This window comes from Lygodium microphyllum, chromosome 7, assembly GCF_053477565.2.
Source record: "Lygodium microphyllum isolate KBCC chromosome 7, Lygodium_microphyllum_v1.1.10, whole genome shotgun sequence".
In the NCBI taxonomy this organism is placed as follows: domain Eukaryota; kingdom Viridiplantae; phylum Streptophyta; class Polypodiopsida; order Schizaeales; family Lygodiaceae; genus Lygodium; species Lygodium microphyllum.
The window spans coordinates 47,574,445-47,591,053 of record NC_141141.1 but is presented as its reverse complement, the minus strand read 5'-3'; positions in this window follow the sequence as shown (position 1 = coordinate 47,591,053).

Genomic DNA, 16,609 nt, shown 5'->3' with positions numbered 1-16,609 from the left:
ATGATGCAATAGACAGTCTATCAAGTGCCTGACTCCCTGCAGACCAATAAGTATGACTGACCAAGTTCAGTCCGTAATAGTTTATGACAGTTTTTTGCACTAAATTACAGAGAGAAAAAAAACAGGGTATTTCAGCCCATTGACACCCCAAAACAACCCACAAACAAGTGGTCTCAACTGTAGGTATAACTGTCAATACATAAGCTATGTGTTTGCTTCAGCTTAAGCTTTTGTAACCTCACTGCCAGGGTACATACATGCAGTCTGAAAACTGTAAACTGTGAGTAACCAGCAGCAATTTCAAGTCCAAAACTGAGTGGTAATCATGTCATACATGTTCCAAAACCTCCCAGATAGCTGCTAGTACATTTGGCAGTCAAGACATGAGCATAGAGGCACAGAACAGTGCATAACCAGCACATACAAGTGTCAACAAATTTAGTTGCAGGTTGCAGTCAACCAAAATTCAGCCTAACAAGCTCCAAGTAGCTCCAAAATGCCTTCCAATCATGTCATACATTTACTTTGTAGTGGCAAGTTCAATACATGAGCATCTGAGTAGGCATAGACAACCTATCTTCGTTGACCAATGGCATAAACTTCATGAATTATTTGTAATTAACCAAGACAGTGTGACTGCATTTACTTTAGCTTCAGAATTCAGTTTTCAATGATGCTCATTGCTTGCTTCAATCCTCCATACATTCAGCATGTATAGGTCAATTCATATAGATGATAGAACCCCCAAGATGACCTGTATTGCTTTAGTAATACACTATGCTTGTCATTGACTGTGTATGACAGTTTTCAGCCACTAACATACTTCAGATCTGAGTGATTTCAGTGAGCAACTTCAACTCAAATGCATTACATCCGATACATATGGCTTCTTAACATACATCTTGGCTCCAGTGATGCTTCTGGGTATGTATGAGTGCTTCAAGCTCATGCTAGACAAGTGTATATACTTTGTAGTGGCTGTATATAGCAGGCCACTGTTTATGATAGACTTGTGATCTCTATTTTCAGCTCATAAGTGAGCTCCAACACAAGCAATGGCTTCCTATTATCTTCAAGTACCTTCCAGGGATCTCTTACAAGCAATGTACAACCAAGTGAGTGATTACAACCAGCAAATGAGGCAGAGGAGTTCAGGCCTGAAATAGGCACAATCTGCGCAGGCTGGACAGGGGTTTGCAGCAGCACACGATGTTGATGATGATGATAATGGAGCACACAATGGTGCTTAATGCTCCCTTCTCAAGATTCTAAACAAGCCCCAGACAGTAGCTTGGACCATAGAGCAAACAATCACACAATGCATACCTTCCATTGGACAATGGCATTCAGCCTGTTTGAAAAAATAACATAAGTTTTCAACTACAGATCATCTTCACTCCCTCTTGCTCCAAGAAGTCCACCAAGTCCAACTCTGATACCATGTTCAAAGTTGAGAGAGAGAGAGAGACAGGGAAACTCCATTGTCATGAACCTTCAGGTTACATAGCTTTCTTCCATTATTCTTTTTACTAACTGAGTAACACACACAACAAAGATAAAGTGACCTAGTGTAAGTGTAGACTAGACAGACTAACTCTAGTCAAGTCACTAACTGACTACTAACCTGACTTATTTAATGTAGTCACATGTAGACAGCTGCACACTCTAGCTGTCATAGATGTCGGTCATAGATAAAGACACACTGACGGTGAGCTTGATTTCTAACACATACCCAGACCACTAGGACCCTACGTGACCCAACCATCGAGTGACGCTCCTGTTCATTATGTGGAGGAACCTAGTGAAGAAGAGAGCTACATAAACCCATACATCTCCTATGATGAGGAGGGCAATCCGGTCGTGATGGACTATCGACCGGTGCCGGTGATGGCGCTGAGTAGAGGAAGAGGCAGAGGCTTTGGAGGACCAAGCCAAGACCCAATCTCATGTTGGACCTACGGTCATCTGGGCCATATATCATCACGCTGCCTAAAAAGGGAACATGCAAATCAAGACAAGGCAGACCTTAGGTGCGCCGAATGTGGGATCACGCACTTGTTCCCCGACTGCCCTAGGCAGAAGCCATCATCCAGTCCGACCAACGTGCCCTCCGTACCCTTGGGGCTATTTGGCGTAGAGACCTTTGGCGGAGAGGACACACCCATCCCATTGCATGTCATGATGCGAGCGCAAACAAGACAAACAGGCATCTCACTGCCTGGGCCAAGTAACCTGGATGCAGCCTCGTTGGGAAAGAAAAGCCAGAGGAGAAGGAGAAAGAGAGTAGACACAAGGATCACTCTTAAGACCGAGGAAGCTACAACCTTAGCGGCGGGAAGAGGGGTCACAGACACCGAGGCAGAGACCTTCGCCCCCAAGACGGCAGAACTAGGTAGTGCCAAGGTGGGGAATACCTTCATCCCAGGTGGCAACTCGAGGCTATCGCCAAGTAAAGGAGTGGGTCAAGGATGCCCAAGAATACCTTAGAGATGTAGAACCCATATTGGAGGATCCAATGAAGGACCTTTCTAGTGCAAGCACACCCAATGCGCCATCGCAACCTCAATCGGGGAACGTGCTAACACCACGAGAGATGCCACAAAGGCAAGCAGGAAGAAGCTTATCAACAAGCTAGCCACGACATGTGGCCGAAGAGTGGTGACCGAGAAGAAAACCAACTACCCAACAACCTCCTCACCACCGTAGTAACCACCCCAGTGACCATTAATTTGGGAGACCTAGCATGCTGCCGCTGACTTGCACGAGCAGGATGTAGTCACGCAAATTCCAAGCCTAACGCTGCACTCGGCTCCAAGGTCGCTCCACATCAACGCCTTCTGGGAAGGCACGGAGATGCATGCAGTCCTACCTGTCTTAGCCTTAAGGGGCGCAACATGGAAAGGAATTGTGGACATCAGTGTAGGGGTCAGTGTCTTGAGCCACACAGTTCTACAGGCTTGGGGAAACCCACCTGTGGAAGTGGCTAGGTTCAATGTTACATTGGCCAACGGAATGAAGGTCAGACCATTCGGGGTCTTAAAAAACTAGCCAGTAAAGATCGCAGGAGTGCAGTTCTCTGTAAATTTCATTGTCATGAAGGGGGTGGACTACAACATATTGCTAGGCCGGCCATGGATGAGGAATGCACGAGTGGTTGAAGACTGGGAAAACAACCTCATATTCTTGGGGAATAGGATGGAAGCAGTAAGGGTTGAGATGGTGGACACATGGAAAACTACCCCAATCGACCTCGATGCTATCTCGATCATGCTAAAAGGTGATGCCCAGGTGTGCAAGCCTTATGGGATGCTGACCAAGTACATTCCCTGCCCTGAGGACGAGAGAGATTGGATGCACGTCTTGGCAACCATTGACCTGCTATCCTCAGATGAGAAAGATTTGTATAAGCAAGTGGCTAAGCCACCGAGCAAGCCAGCAGAGGAGCCCACTGTGCCACTCTGCATGATGGTAGGAAGCTTGCAGGATCCAGGGAGACATGTCTCGTTCCACACCCCCACAAACAAGCTCAAGCTTCAGGGAATCGTAGGGTACCTAACCACTAAACTGCAAGGCAGCGAAGCGGCTAATCTAAAGCCCCTAAGCGATCTCTTGGCTTGGCCTGAATGGGAATGGACCAAAGTGTACGATCTCAACCTATCATACAACTCGGCTTTAATCATCAATGAAGAAGAGATCGGAGAGGAGAACCTAGGGGACGACGAGTAGTCAGAGGGGCAAGATTTCGGTGATAAGGAGTATGAGCACTGTCGCTCTGAGACAGATGAGAGCGAGGAAGGGTTTAACACGATAGATTATGACACTGAAGGGAGAGCAATCGAGCAGATTGAGGCAGACTCTAGGCCGAAATGGGAAAGGGATGGAAAAGGAGTCGTGCGGATGGAATGCGATAGGACCTGGCTGGAGCAGGTGGGAGCTATGGATTATGAGCAGGCAGGGGTGGGACAATCGCTGGTAGTCCCAATACTGAAGACGGAATCACCTACCGAACTACGACCCCCGGGCGAAACCCCTTCCTCAAGTGAGGGATGCGAGTTTAACTCGGAGTCTGAAGTCAGTACAGAGAGTGATCCCGAAATACCCCAACCCTCTAATGTCAGACACACTAAAGGGGACTTGCCAGTCCACTTAAGGCGCAAGCGGATTAAGGAGGGGACCAGGAAGCAAACTAGAGACTCAGAAGAAGAGAGGCAAAGGAAACCACAGGACCTACCCAAACGCTTTACAAAGTTTAAGAAGGGTGATAGAGTGGTGGTTCTGCTAGGAGCAAAGAGACAAGGGCAAGCCAGGGAACCAACTGAGGGACCCGCCAGGGTCAAGGAAGTCGACCTGGCAGAGGAGGGCAAGAAACCACAACCCCTGTTCATTGCTGACAACCTAACCAAGGAGGAGGAGGCTAGGCTGGTTGCCCTCTTACGGGAGTATGTCGATGTGTTTGCATGGTCCTTGGAGGAGAGGAGTCGGTCCTAGGGTTGTGACCCATAACATTCCCATGGTCCCAGAAGCGGTGCCAACGAAGCAGCGACCTTACCCTATGAATCCCAAACACGCTCATGCGGTGAAGGAAGAGATCGATAAGCTTATGAAGGTGGGATTTATATATGAGATCGAGCACACAGATTGGGTATCGCCCATAGTAATAGTTATGAAAAAGAATGGCAAGATTCTAGTGTGCGTAAATTACAAGAAGGTGAATGCCGCTACGAAGAGAGACAACTACCCTTTGCCATATACCGAGCACATGTTGGAGAGAGTAGCAGCCAAAGAAGCTTACAGCTTTCTGGATGGATTCTCAGGCTACAATCAAGTGCAAGTGCATCCTGACGATAGGCATAAGACGGCCTTTGCCACGGAGTGAGGTGTCTTTGCCTACATCGTTATGCCCTTTGGGCTAATGAATGCTCCAACCTTCCAACAATTAATGTGCACGATCTTCAAGGATATGCTGCGACACGAGCTGGAGGTGTTTGTAGACGACCTATGCGCACACTCCAGTTGGGCCGAACACTTAGAGAGGCTGGGAGCCGTCTTCGAATGGTGCCGACTATACAAACTCTCGCTGAACCCCTTGAAGTGCCAGTTCTGGGTGAAGCACACATGCATCCTAGGGCATGTAGTGTCATGGAATGGCACTGCCACTGACTTTTCAAAAGTCAGGGCCATTACCAACCTCCCACCGCCCACCAATTACAAGGGTGTCCAGTGCTTCTTAGGCCACACAGGGTACTACCAACGCTTTGTACTAAACTACGCGCTGATTGCTAGACCATTGTACAAGCTACTGATCGTATTCGAGTGGACTGAGGAATGCCAACGCGCATATGAATAGTTAAAGAAGGCCCTCACCACTGCACCCATCTTACGAGCCCCAGACTAGAGTGTAGCATTCCATGTACACATAGATGCCTCCAAATTTGCCATCGGAGCCGTTCTCTGCCAACCTAATGAACATACTCTTGATTACCCCGTGAGCTTTGCTAGCAGGCAGCTCACTAAAACAGAAATGAACTACTCCACTACAGAAAGGGAAGGGCTAGCCATGGTGTTCGCCGAGAAGAAATTTAGGCATTACCTGGTGGCCACACCCTTTCTCTTTTACATGGACCATCAAGCCCTGCTGTATCTCGTAAACAAGCCATGCGCCACAGGCAGTATAGCAAGGTGGTTACTTCTCCTGCTGGAGTTCGATTTCTTAGTGATTGTGTGCAAAGAGAAGCAGCACTACATGGCAGATCACATGTCCCGCATATCCACTGGGGAAGCTACTGGCCAAGGCATCCCTGATGATTTACCGAATGCGCACCTCTTTGGCTTGTCTAGCGAAGGGGACTTGTTTAGAGCTGATTTGACACCCTACTGGGCAGACGATGTTATTCAAGTGTTAGAAAACGGCCTGCCAGAGAGACCTATTGAGAAAGCCAGGCTAACGAGACTCATCTTGAAAATTCAGCCATACCAATTAATTGCTGGCCAACTCTATAGGTTGGGACAGGATGGGCTATTACGTAGATGTGTGTGCGAGCACGAGATGCACGATGTATTGAGAGGGGCGCACGATGGGATAGCTGGCGGGCATTTTAGTGGGGACACGACTGCCCGTAAGGTATTACAATCCCAACTCTGGTGGCCCACCCTATTCCGTGACGCCGCTCTATTCGTTAAACACTGCGACGAATGCTAGAGGACTAAGATACCTATGCGCAAAGATAATATGGAGTTAACCCCCATAGTAGCTCGACAGCCATTCAAGAAATGGGGCATTGACTTCATCGGACCTATTAGTCTAGCGGCTCAATACTTCTAGGCGCGCCACATCATTGTGGCAACGGACTACCTAGCGAAGTGGGCGGAGGCGCGAGCCACCAGAAGGAACGACTCTAGGGCTACTGCGAAGTTCCTGTGGGAACAGGTCTTTTCACGGTTTGGGTGTCCAATCGAACTAGTGAGTGATCAAGGTGCACACTTCGTTAACGAAGTAATATCCCACCTGCTCTCAACCTTTTTTATCATTCATAGAAGGTCTTCCCCCTACTACCCACAGGCAAATGGCCAAGCGGAGTCCACAAATAAAATCCTAGTCAATGTGCTTACTAAGGTAGTATCCACATCACAAAGAGACTGGGATAATAAGCTAATGGCTGCTTTGTGGGCTTATTTGACAGCTTATAAGACGACTGTCGAGCAAACACCCTTTAGGCTGACCTATGGGACGGAGGCCATTCTACCTCTAGAATTTTTTGTCCCTAGCTTGAGAATAGCAGCGCAAGAGAGTTGGGAGGGGAGAGAGGCTTGGACTAACCGCTTAGAGGAACTAGAGCGTCTCACAGAAACTTGGCTTTTAGCCACCCACGCTCTAATCTGCGAAAAGGCACGACGAAAGCTGTGGTATGACAAGCACGTCAACCAGCGTAACTTTGATCACGGGGACCTCATGTTACTCTGCTCGATGAAAGGGCACAAACAGAAAATGAAATTTCGAGGGCTGGGGCCTTTCTGGGTGCATGCAATTAGTAGAACGGGCAATGTCGAGTTGGAGACGCTCGAAGGGGAAGAAATGGGCTTCTTTAATGGTAGTCGCATGAAAAAGTACTATCCCCCTTCCCATCCGCTGCACGAACCACCGATGCGCGAACCCCCCGTTGTTGTCTGCATGGCCACAATCATTGAACTAATCGATCACGATGAAGAAGCAGTGGCACCCGCCTACCTTTGAATCACGGTCGCCGCAGAGCGGACGTATTCTTTTGATGCTCTGATCGACGAAGGGTCTGATCGGAATGTCTTGACACACGACCATTGGACACGCATTAGTCAGCCCAAATTACAGCCCACGAATGCAAAACTTAGCCCATTTGGGGGCAACACCTACCCTCTCTTAGGGAAATGCCAAGCCGCTGTCTCCGTCGAGTCTGGGAGTATCCCAGTCATCTTTTATGTGTTGCCAAACACTAAAGGGGCCGGTGATAAATCACTACTAGGGCGCACTTTCAAAAAGCAAACAAGTTGCAATGTGGACTACAACCTAGACCGCATTCACCTAACCTTGGGCAGTGTGCATATAGTAATTACTTTCAGCAAGAGCCATCTTGCGCCTTCTACGACTGCAGAGCCACCGATGGAGACCCCCACACCCAATCCTAAGGAAAAGGGTAGGGATGCCTTACCCCGTACCCCAACTGCCAGAAGCAAACCCACCCAAGCCGTCCACATGGCCAGGGAGCCCATGAGCATATGGGTACCGAAACGGCGAGCGTCGCCTCCTGGTAGACCACAGAAACACGCTCCTAAACGCAAAACTTATCAGTCGCAGCCTAAGAGGCAGCCCAAACGCCATCGACATGGGTGCACCGCCACGCCATGATGGATGCCGAAAGATCTCCTGCGAGCGCAGGGATACTATGAGGGCAACCCCTGGATATGGGTGCCTAAGGTCAGACACCCGAAAGAGTCAAATTTGGGCAGCCCCACTCCAGCTAGACAGACCGGCACAAGCAAAGCACAAGTCGCACGAAACGTCAAACCAACAACGGTGAAGGTTAAGGCCACCCAACACCTTCTGTGTCCCAAACTGAATGATCCAACACCGTCCAGGTCAGAGGAGGTGCACACTCCCATGCCCGCTCAAATGAATTGCAGCATGCTCCCTAGGGCACGGGAGCTTGTCGCAATGTTTCCAAATGATCCAAAGTGCACAATTCCATTAACGATCCCTGCAAGGGAGTCACTACTATCCAGCCCAACTGCTCCATCGCCACCAGCGGGTCTGAAACCTTCGTACGAAAGACGATCCTTCCTATCAGCGGCCAAGGATCTCGCTGAGACCTCCGAGAATGACTTAGTGACATGCATCAAGGAGTTGGATGACACCTTCACTACATTCGCTAGAAGCTACGAGAGACTTGACCTAAGACTTCTCGACAAACCCCTCGCTTCCTATGTTCGCTCGCTGCCATGCACTTGGGAGGACTACGAGTTCATGACCATCAAGTTTTCCAAAATTGCGGCCGAGCTAATAGCTAATGGAGAGATCTTGAAGGAACAAGCTGTTCTCAAACAACTAGTCACCTCATACCGCAAGCCCGCTCGCTCTCCATTGGAACATGAACTGGAGGACCTTGTGCATCTTGCCAGCTCTGCTTCTCCATTCTTGCAACTGTGGTATGCCTTACGACTCCAATGGGAGAAAAAAGGCCGTCGGATCATGACTAATGCTGAGCAAAGGAGGGCAATCAAAACAATTGAATGCGACCCTACGTATGTGGCACCTCTTTCATTCAGAGTTCTAGCCATTACATGCAACCTGCACTTAGATGACCAGGTACTAGCCCATCCGTACATTGACCAATTTCTCACAGAGGAGGAGTTACACATTGCTAGTTGCCTCAACTCAGGAGACATCTTTCATGACGTCTTAACCTACATCACTCAAGCTTCCCTGCAACCAGGCGAACTTGATCGCCATGCCCAGTTTGAGTACAACCCTAACCTATATACCTGGCTCATGGCCGAGTAGCTCACCCCACACAGCCCATGTGAGCCTTCCCTCCCCCATGCCACTTAGAAAAGAGGGGGGGAGAGCCAAGGACAACTAAGGGACTGACCAAGTGAGGTAGCAAAATGGTGAAGGCTAACAATGCTCTACTAAATTCAAATAGGAAAGAAAGCAAGGAGGAAAAGATGTTGGTTGTTAATTATTTCTGAAAAAGTTTCATCTTCTTAAATCTGCCGGTAAACTAGTGCACATATTTTTTCTTGGGATATGCTAGGAATGAATCAAATCGTAACTCTAACATTGGTTGGGGTAATGACAGGCACATACCATGGCAGGACAGGGGCAGACTTCCATTTACGGAAGCAAAGATGACGAAATATGGAATCAACATCGAAACACGGGGATTCGGCCAATTTACTTTCAAGCATACCATGAACCTGGATGAGGCTATCTCGGAGGAGCCAACCGTAAGAGAGCTCCTGAACAAATGCAGTCTCCAAAAGAATGTAGAGAAAGTCAGACATGTTGTCGACTATAGAATGTGCGCAGAGTTCTTGAGAAATTTCAATGAAGGACAAAGTTGCAGCATGGTCACGGTAAGGGAAGGTAATCAAGAAAGACAGATACATATGCCCCTTAACGCTGCCACTGTCGAAAAAGCCCTGGGACTCGTGCCCAAAAAGGAAAGACGCCCAAAAAGGGACGTATATGCCATGCTGGGAGTCAAAAAGGAAGATGTACACACATTTGATGGAATTAGTCTAGTTGACATTCCAGACCCGATGACAAGGATGCAGGCTAAAATGATCCATTCTCTCTTCTCCAGTCACAGGTACAACGCCCTCATGAATAGGATCAGCGTACCACTGCTGGAGAGCATTGCGGCAGGAGTCCCAGAGGAGGTGGACTGGAACAGTTTCGTCCAGAAGACTATAAAGAGTTGTGTCGTCCTTCTAGCTCCAGCCACAATGCCAGCCGGTGGAGAATCCCCAGCCTCCACTACGCGATCCACAAGGAAAAAACCTACCATCAAGGCCTCCACGATTAGGTACGGAGGCATACTTACAGTAATCATTGACGAGGCCATCAAGGGTGCTGGCGTGGAAGGAGAGCAGATTGAGCACCAAGACTCACCACGTTGAGAGGAGGAAGTCTTGAGTGAAAGGACGGGTAGCAATGTAGGGGACCTTGAAGTACCGCCCCCGCAAAAGGCCGAGCCTCAAACGCAAACGAAGGACAACAAGGGCCAAAAGAGGGTGAAGACACTGAGCAAAAGGGAGCAAGCCAAGGTGAAGAGGGCTCGAAAAGAGTCATGTGGGTTGGAAGAACAACTTCAGAAGGAGGAGGAGGAAGAACTCGCAAGAGTTAAAGAGGAGTCAAAAAGGGCAGAAGAGGAACGACAGAGAAGGGCGGAAGAGGAAGCCTACGAACTGAGCATGAAGGAACTGGCCGAGTTGGCTGAGGCCACTCGCAGGTCTGTTGAAGAAGCTCACAGACCAGGAGAAATCAAACCCTATATTCCTCACCATGAAGCCAAAGCGAGTGGCAGCGCGAGGGCAGCCCCGATGACCACACGCAAGGGAAAGTCACCGCTACATCCCCTGCCTCCCTCCTTCGTGCCTACGCCAACAGACACCCCAAATTCCCCACAGCCTGTGCCTTCTCCGAACACGGCCCAACTAATGAGCATGATGCAGATGCTCGTCAGTAAGGTGGCAGAGATTGTCCCGGAACCTGGCACGAAAAGACCTGCCACCGCTGATGCTAAATCTAGGAAAGACCCTAAATGGCAAAAACTCAAAGCATCTACCACCACAACTCCCATCCCCCTGTCACCAGGAGCAGACTATGACGCCTACGTGGCCGAACTCTTAGCGCAGTTGGAAGCAGCAAAGGAGGAAAAGAAAGTGGCCCTACTGGAGCTGGAGAAAGAAAGGGAAACCTCAGTGGCCCTAAAGCTCGAAGTTTCAAAGCAAGAGGCTAATCGGTGAAGGGAGGTCAAGGCGTTACAAGACCAACTGGAGGCAAAGAAGAAGGAAGCCCAGGATAATGAGAACCGACTACAACAAAGACTTGAGGATGAAGAACATAACCTGGTGGCCGAGCAACGGAGTTTAAAGTTGCTGGTGCAGCAGTATGCTGACCTAGAGTAAAGAACGGCCAGACTAGAGGGGTACGGCCTAGTGGCAACTCAAGAAGGTGAACTGAGCGAGGGGCAGGGGGACGCCATGGCAAAGCTTCAATATGAGCTCGAGGAGCAAAATAGGCTAGAAAGAGAGATAGAATTCCTGGCACAGGGCCGGTCCACAACCCTTGCAACGGAAGTGCAAGAACAACAACAGGAGATACAACAGCTGCAAGGGACGTTGGAAGTTGCCAATGAAGATACTGAGGCCCTCATGGCCATGGCTTTCATGCAACGGAGAATGCACCTTGCAGAAATCGAGAGCCATGAGTAGCTGGCACAGGAGAGGTCAGAACGAATTAATGAGGCAGAGCATAAATTCAGTATCGTAACTCAAGCGAAGGAAATCGCCGAAGTGCAGCTGGCTCGAAAGTCCAGGGAGTGGCATCAACTCTGGGCTTTAATGAACTAACAACAACAGATGATGACCACACTAGCGAGTGCGATGGAAGAGGAAAGACAAAAGATAGATGAAAGGGCCAACGCTTGGGAAGCAAATAACTTTGACAGAATCATGCAATTAACGGAACGCTTGGCGGTGGCAGAGTGCGAGAGAGTGCTTGCCCAATCTAGAGCTGAATTAGCCAATGTATGCACCCATGCACAAATGCAAGCCTTCCTCAACACCGTGCTACCCATCACCCAAGCACAGGGCGATGATTCAGTGGAAAGGGTGAGAAGAGAACTAGAATTGACTACCCAGCTAAGGTACGGTCTTCAGGAACGGGAGCTCCCCGCCAGCAGGGGACTCACCAAGGAACAACAATTCAGCTACCTGCGCAGTGCCAGCCTCTCCAGTGTTGAGCTCAAGGACCTGGGATTCGAAGAACAGAAGCCGCCCACACCACCATCGCAAACAATCCCAGCCGTGGCCGAACAAGATACCGAGGAAGGCCCGGATTCGGACCAAGAGGCCGACGAAGAACTACACAAAGCGCTCAATCCCCCTCTACCAGACCTCCCACCAGACGAGACTGAAGATGCCCACATGCCAAAGCGCATTGTGGCAGGCACAAGAAGGAGATAGGAGCTGGCAGAGGATGCACAACGTAGAGCCTGGTCACTGCCAAGACAATTCTATGACAAGCCAGTACCACTACGAAGGGACCCCAACCCCATTGATTGGCCGCATGAATTGGTCATCTGGCATGACCGGGAGTTTCAGACGAGGCCTTTTAAGATGTCCTTCTCCTACCCACGCTCGCTGGACTAGGCGCTGCTGCTCAATATCCTATCCAAAATCAAGGAGCTAACCAATGACCTAGCAAACCGTTGGGTGGAAGAAAGGAGCCTAATTATGACCCGATGGAGGCAGGAGCCTGCAGACTACTAGCAGGACAAGGTGAACCGGATTCCCAAATCCGTCCAAGGCTATGAGGCGCAAGCAAAGTGGCGGCGGAGGATTTGGGATACCAATTTTGACGCCTGGACTGCCTTCTGCAGCTCACTCTCTGAGGAGCGAAATAACCCCTCCCACATGCCCTACCCCCGCCGGCATGGAGTGGACTATGACCATGCCATTCATGGGGATTTTGACTTCCCTAAAATATATAATGTAAATGCCCAAACTCCCGAGGAATGCTTAGTCTTTAGACAGCAGGATATTCTTCCATCCATCACCCGCTTCCTCGTGGACTTCTCCTCCTGCCCGGATCCTGCCTTCCTAACCACCTGCAACTATCTTAGGTTGCTCAAATTCCTATTACTACAAAAGCCTACAGCTGAAGAAGCTCACCTTCCCCCCTCTTTTTTGACATCAATCTAGGCATCGATAGTAGAGCCATGACTCGGTTGATGATGAGGGCATCCCTCCTCCCCTCCTTTTGCTTGGAGCTCTTAGAAAACATGAATGACACCCGCTTCACAAGGTGTAACCACCCATTTTTGTCATCCATCCCTCTGAAGGCCTGAGCTGCAATTAAGAAATATCTCCAAAGCCGTGCCTTTCTATCCCAATGCCTACGACCTCCCCACGCTTCAATTGACGGTGATCGGCACTAGCCAAACGTCTTCCAAAAAAAAAGAAAAAAAAATAAAGAGAGAAGTACACACTTTGCTCACGGCACCTAGGGATCACCCTTAGCCCCTCTCCCCACTCCACGCTTAGGGCACATCAAGGGTAGGACTTTCAGACCTGTCACCCTAAGCTCTGCACTGCACTACACCTCCAACAACGCATGAACTGGGTCCTCAAGTGTGAGACATTACCAAGGGCTTGCCCAAGGTTAGACCCACCTCCCAGTTCCACTGCACATGCACTTACACCTCACCGTGAGATAGATACCCCCTTAGGGAGTGCACAACTTTCTCTTGCAGGCTGTTCATAACTCAGTCGAGCCGCCATTGGCTACATCTAGGCACTACGTGTTCTTCAACTGATAACGGAGCCCCGGTTTTGGCAGTCATCGTCGACGACAAATTCCAACTGTGTAAACAAGGCCGAGTATCTTCATGCAGATCAAAACAAGCCGGAACCTCTCCAACTCACCATGAACCAACACCCCACCATCCCTCATTACAGCGCCGCCTTTTCGACAGTGATCATCTACCCGCCATTTCCACCTAGCACCAATCCCAACTACCCTGCTGCTCCCCACCCCAGTGCCATGGGACTGGCACTCCGCTAGGAGGGGGGTAATGTTTACCGCAGCACAGAGGAACGAAAAATGGAGCAGAAGTGCGGGAGAAATGGAAGAAGGAGACAACCAAGAAGGCACAGGACAAAGAAAGGAAAAGGCGTCCTAGATGGAGGTCAGACTCTGAAAATCTGAACGACGGTGTTGCCTCGAGAAAAGAAAAGAGTAAAAGCGCGCCATTAAATATGAAGGCGCTCCCAAAATCCTTGTAAAAAGAGCGCCGAGCTCACTCCCGTGCCTATGCAATAGTGGAAATGGGATAAGTTAGAATGGTGGGAAATAGGAAAAGAGGGCCTAGGCTAATGGCCGGCCATGTAAAAAGTGGGGATGACTGCCCAAAAAGTAGGGCATGTATATAAAGTTCAAAAGTGAATGAGAAGTTCATTCTTGGGTGTGGCTAAAGCTTCTTCTTCTTCTTCTCTTGCTTCTTACCTTCTTTCTTGTGCTTGAGTGAGGGATTGAGGGAGTGTGAGGGAGTGAGGGAGTGAGTGTGTGTGAGTGAGGGATCGTGGAGAAGAAGCTTCCCATCTTCTCTCTTCATCTTTCCTTCTCTTCTTCTCTTCTCTCGTCTCGCGCGACTATGGAGGATGGAGCTTGACGGAGAGGGATTGAGGTTGCTTGAGCTTGCCACAAGGATCATGGAGCTACCGGAGAGAGAGAGAGAGGAGGGAACTCGATCGAGCATCAAGATAAGCTCACTACACCCAAAAGGTAGGCATTGCGCGTCAGCTATGTGAGAGGTAGCCATGGCCGCTCGGCTTGAAACGCTTGATCAATAAACGGTCCGTAGGTCTCGAGGTAGAGCTCTGTAGCTCCCCTACAGCAAGAGATCAAGCATAACCCCTAATCGATTGGACAACTCGTGTTTAGTATCATAAACATATAGTTGAGTGAATCTTGGTCTCTCTCGACGTTGCATGTCAAGCATGAGAGAACCTATATGGTGATAAATTGAGCCATGTACTTTGAAAGTGTAAGCATTGCCACAACAACACTTAAAAGCTCATCAACATTTACACTAAGCGACACAAATGCAAGAGCACTATTATAAGCTCATATATTACTTTTAAACACTCTACTTGGAGGATGAACACCGTACAATAGATCATGAAATGGTTATGGTGGATGTTGCAATGGAGCTAACATCACTTTTCCATTTTGCCAACAATGTTTACCAAACAAAATTGAGTTCTATATTTGCATTTCACATCTCCATAATTTGGTTAAACATCACTCACATACTTCAGAAAGACTCCCAATCTCCCAATGGAATGTACATTGGGATCTTGAAAAAGTAATATCATAGGTGTGGGATGAATATCCATTATGGGTAGATTATGTGGAAAAGAGCAAAATCCTCCATTTTGGGGACTAAAAATGGGAATGTTATCACCATTTAAGTCACCAATCATTGGATTTTTAAACCTTTGGTCATTTCGAGCATTGCAACCAACCATTAACAAAAATGAAGGTTCTTGTGTAATAACAATTGGTTCAATAGTCCCATTTGAAACTTCAACATGAGAAGACATATTTTGAACAACAAACGGCATCATGTCAACCAACCTATCATGTCTTAGAGAGGCTTCCCTTCTTCATGGAACAGTATGAAGACCAATGTTTGCATGAGAAGTCATATTTTGAATGGCAAAAGGCATCATATCAGACAACATATCATGTCTCATTAGAGAGACTCCTCTTCTTTGTGCAATATCAAGAAGAAATTGGAACAATAAATGATACAAGTGAATGGCAAATTTGTTCATTGTACAATGTTTCTTCACAATAGCTTTGTTGAATAACTTGCCATGAAGGTGCCTAGCATTCCTTACTAGGAAAAATGGAGAAAGTGAAATACAATATGTTGGGAAGAAGTGAGGAAAGCGAAGTTGCCATGCTGTAGCACATCATCTTTGCTTTCCTTACAAAATTGCTTCACAATAGCTTTGCATGATAGTGATCCTTGCATGTTCGCGCACAAAGAATGCTACTAAGCCTTAGGGAGCAAGCCAAAAAGTATATTAAGGGAGACCAAGTTGCCAATTATTATCAAATACAAATGAATCGTTTCAACATTAATGGTAAGTGTCATGCAAGTTGAAATAATTGAAAAAAGACATTTTAAAGGAGAATGCTTTGAAATTGATAAAGCCTATGCCATTCTAGTTATATTCTTGTAAATGCTATCAAAGCCTTTGAAAAAACATATAAAGCTTAAATTGAGATAATCGAAATTAGACCTTTTAAAGGAGAATGCTTTGAAATTGATAAAGGCTATGCCATTCTAGTTATATTCTTGTAAATGCTATTCAAAGCCTTTGAAAAAGCATATAAATCTTAAGTTGAAAGTTTATTTGTAAGAAATGTTTTTGGTAAACACACTACTTGCAAATATATGAATGATAAATCAAAAGGAGATACTTGACCTCCTATTCAAACATCATGAATAGACATTACATTGCAAACCCTTCATTGCAACTAATCAACCTATTTAATAAATAGCTCACTCGATTGTTCTTCTCCTTGACACAATCATGAGAATCAACATGTACTCCCTTCAAACCTTCTTTGCTAGGTGTTCTTTGCTTGTTGAGAGAGAGAGAGAGAGAGAGAGAGAGAGAGAGAGAGAGAGAGAGAGAGAGAGAGAGAGAGAGAGAGAGAGAGAGAGAGAGAGAGAGAGAGTATAGTCATTCTAGATGGGCCATTTAGTCACTCCAAATAGCTAGCTTGCTTTTGATTTATAATATATCAACCACCCTTATCCAAATTGACATGTAG